The sequence below is a fragment of the Danio rerio genome, chromosome 18 (genome assembly GCF_049306965.1).
Source record: "Danio rerio strain Tuebingen ecotype United States chromosome 18, GRCz12tu, whole genome shotgun sequence".
In the NCBI taxonomy this organism is placed as follows: Eukaryota; Metazoa; Chordata; class Actinopteri; order Cypriniformes; family Danionidae; genus Danio; species Danio rerio.
Genome location: NC_133193.1, coordinates 497,501 through 501,501, shown reverse-complemented (window position 1 = coordinate 501,501; position 4,001 = coordinate 497,501). Strand labels below are relative to the sequence as shown.

Here is a 4,001-nt window from a genome sequence, read left to right as displayed (position 1 = left end):
ACACACACACACACACACACACACACACACACACACACACACACACACACACACTGCGAGAGAGACACAACTCATGGATAGTTTCCTGAAAACAGTTTAATTGTATTAACGATCAGTCAGAGAACAGTTACTGCATGTACAGACGCTGCGACTTCACCATCAGAACTGCGGAGGAAAAACACGTCAGAGTTGCCTGCTAGTTTCACATTAGTTACCAAAGCATGTTCACGTTTATGTACATAGTGCAAAAGATGAGAATCACTCCACACACACACACACACACACACACACACACACACACACTCTCACACACATAGAGAGAGACACTTTGACTCCCGTTTTTTTGGAAATATTCTCTTTTTGCAGCTCTCCACGAGCTAAACAGTAGAGTTTCACCATTGTTGAATCCATTCAGCCCATCTCTAGGTCTAGCAGGAGCACTGTTAGCTTAGCATAGATCATTAAATCAGATTAGACCATTAGCATCTCACTCAAAATTAATTAAAGAAGATTTATAAATGTCCTATTTAAAGCTCGACTCATCTGTGGGTACATCATGTTCTAAGATTGACAGAAAATTAAAAGTTTCCATTTCCTTTTTAACTAAACTCTTGTTTTAACTAAAGTGCAATGACATTACGCAGTTATTACCACAATATTATTCGAGTACAGTTCCTAATCATGACGGCCTAGAAAACAGCTGCTTCTTATATTCTGCTGGTCTCAGTGTATGTGATGTAACTAGAGGAGAGTCAAGCTTTAAAAAGAACAATTATTAAAACTCTGGACAGAAAGATGCTAACGGTCTAATCGGATTCAATGATCTATGTTAAGCTAAGCTAAAAGTGCTGATTTCTGCCAGGCCTGATTATATTTAACAATGGTAAAAGTCAACTGTTTAATTTAGGAGAGCTGCAAAATGAGAATATTTCCAATATAAAGTAAAGTGTTTATTAAAAGAGAACTTTAAAGAGAAAAAGAGAGAGAGACTTTGACTTTGAACAGAACTTTAAAAAGAGAGAGAGAGATGCGGATCTGTAGCACCGCGAGCGACACCTGCTGCTACTGGAAGCTTATTGCACCAAGATCCTGCTGTAAATTCATCATCAATACAGTCGCAAACACACACACACACACACACACACACACACACACACAAATATACAACATTACAAGACCACAATCCTTCAGGAGCTGAAGCTCTCAGACGCTGGGAAAGAAGAGAGAGAGGAGAGAGAGAGAGAGAGAGAGAGAGAGAGAGAGAGAGAGAGAGAGAGAGAGAGAGAGAGAGAGAGAGAGAGAGAGAGAGTGTCTTACATACACAAATAAGAAATAAAGCAAAGACTAATATGAGGATGATTATCTTTTTAATCTTCATATTAGTCTTTGCTTCATTTCTAATTTTTGTGCAAGTAAAATTACAATTGTCTGTATGTATATATGATTATATAACCCCTTTAGGATTTAACTCGTTTATGTAATCTGCAATGCTTCAGCAATACTTGACAAGTCAGGCCAATACAGCCATTTGTAATTGAAGTAATATTGTTATTAATATATTTGTCCTATTTAAAGTTTTGGCAATGTTGTTTTATTTACAGTCGTGCCAATAAATCAGTTTTGTAATGCATTGAATTGAAGGAGACGAAGAGATTTTATATATTTAATTTAGATTTCTTCATTTTTTACATTATTATCTTAGACATTTATTTGTTATTTTATTTGTAAATAAAATCTTAAATATCTTTGTATTGTTTTTGTTATTTTTACCTGTTTACTTAAAGTACCTGCCTTTCTGAATTATTTTACAGATCTATACCTTCTTGTTTTTGATAGAGATAGAGAGACAGAGAGAGATCCACACACACACACACACACACACACACACACACACACACACACACACACATACACACACACAAGTAAGAGGAGCGTCTGAACTCCAGTCCCATCAATCAGCCAATCAGAGGCCCAGGATAATAAAAACAAACACCTCCGGGTCCTCTGATTGGCTCAATTCAAGAGCGATAAATACAACCAAAGACGACAGAGAATTAGAAACACTTAAACTTGTTATATTTACACCAGGATGAGATCATGTGTCAGTTCAGTCCGCTCCTGCTTTAGTTAACGCTTTTAAGCACATGATTAGATCAGAAATCCCACAATGCTTGCTTCCTTCATTGATTCATCAGAGTTGATTCACTCACGACATGAATCATTTCCTCGCCCTCATGTCAATGTAAACACGCTGAGCTTCAGATTACGCAGACGAGACGTTCAGAAACACCATACAAGCACCGTGACGTTCTTTATGTGTTCGTTCAGTCTTTGCTACAGCTCTCAAATCTCATCGACTCGAAAGAATCGTTCACAAACGCCACCTTTCTTTACTCGTCCTTTTAAAAGTACTGAGTGAAACACAGAAGAATGTGTTTTACCATATGATGGAAGCCGATGGGGGCCGTTTAGGCTCATCTGCTGTTCAGTTTCACCCAAAAATCAACATTTATGTACGGTTTACTCATCCATTGAGTTTTTGAGTGAGTCAATAAGTAAGAACAGCATGATTTACACTGCATTTGTTTTTCATACTATAGAAGGCAATGGTTACCAGTTTCTAACATTCTTCAAAATATCTTCTTTTGTGTTCAACACAAGCAATTCATAAACTGGATGATGGATATGATGAACTATTTACTCATCCATTAAGTTCATGAGTTGTTTTCCTGTTGAACACAAAAGATATGTTGCAGAATGTTAGAAACCGGTAACCATTCACTTCCATTGTAGGAAAAACAAATACAGTGCAAAATATGCCTTTCTTACTTAGTGTTTGTCTTGTTTCTAGTCCGAATATCTAACAATTCCTAAATTATGCAGAATTTACTAGACAAGCAAAACATATTGTGTTGATTCAAGAAATAATGAGTCAAAATTAACTGAGTGAGAGCAAAGTGAACTAATCTTTTCCTTTAAACATATTATTTCTCTTCCCCTATTGTCAGATTATTTAGCTTGTTTTAATGAAAAACTCTCTTCATTTTGACTCATTATTTCTGAAAACAAGACAAAATGATTTACTAATCGAGAAAATGCTTCTTGATTTGTTCATTTTGAGATATTTGGACTAGAAACAAGACAAAAACAAGCATTTTATGCAGTGCACTATGGACATCAATGGTTACCAGTTTCTAACATTCTTCAAGTTATCTTCTTTTGTGTTCATGCATGACTGGATGATGGATATTAGATGATGACTATTTACTCATGAGCTTTTTTTCTGTTGAACACAAAAGAAGATAATTTGCAGAATGTTAGAAACCGGTAACCATTGACTTTCATAGTAGAAAAAAACAAATACAGTGCAAAAAATGCTTTTCTTACTTAGAGTTTGTCCTGTTTCCAGTCCAAATATCTAACAATTCTTAAATTAGGCTGCATTTACTAGACAAGCAAAACATATTGAGTTGATTCAAGAAATAATGAGTCAAAATTAATTTCCCAGAGTTTTTCCTGAAATGAATCAAAGTGAAATAGAGTTTCCTTTTGACATAATATTGTTTCGCTTCCTCCATTGTCAGATTATTTAGCTTGTTTTAAAAGAAAAACTCAGTTAATTTTGACTATTTCAAAAAACAGGATAAAATGATTTACTCATGCAGAAAAAATGTCTTGATTTGATTATTTTGAGATATTTGGACTAGAAACAAAACAAAAACAAGCAATTTATGCAGTGTACTATGGAAGTCAATGGTTACTGGTTTGCTAAATATCTTATTTAGTGTGTTTGTGTGTGTGTGTGTGTTAAGGGTGAGTAAATGATGACAGAATCTCATCAGTTTTGGGTGTACTGCGCCTTTAAGACATCAACACCGCCTGATCGGGACTGAGAGGTGGTGCTGCTTTGTGGTGCTCGTGATGATGATGATGTGTTCTTCTGAGGGCGAGTGTATGATCCAGTGTTTATGTGTTCAGTGAATCCTTCAGAGTGTGTGTGT

The 4,001-nt window shown here is 35.7% G+C and overlaps 1 protein-coding gene across 4 annotated transcripts in view; it reads right to left on the bottom strand.

Annotated features, from left to right (window-relative positions):
• Positions 1 to 2,054: 2,054 nt before the first annotated feature.
• The window catches only part of secisbp2l (SECIS binding protein 2-like), a 31,690-nt gene continuing 29,743 nt past the window's right edge, over positions 2,055 to 4,001 (bottom strand). For all 4 annotated transcript variants that reach the window (XM_073930099.1, XM_073930100.1, XM_073930101.1 and 1 more), the window contains exon 18: positions 2,055 to 4,001. This exon is cut by the window's right edge and continues 1,026 nt beyond it. The gene's annotated coding sequence lies outside the window, so the exon portion shown is untranslated.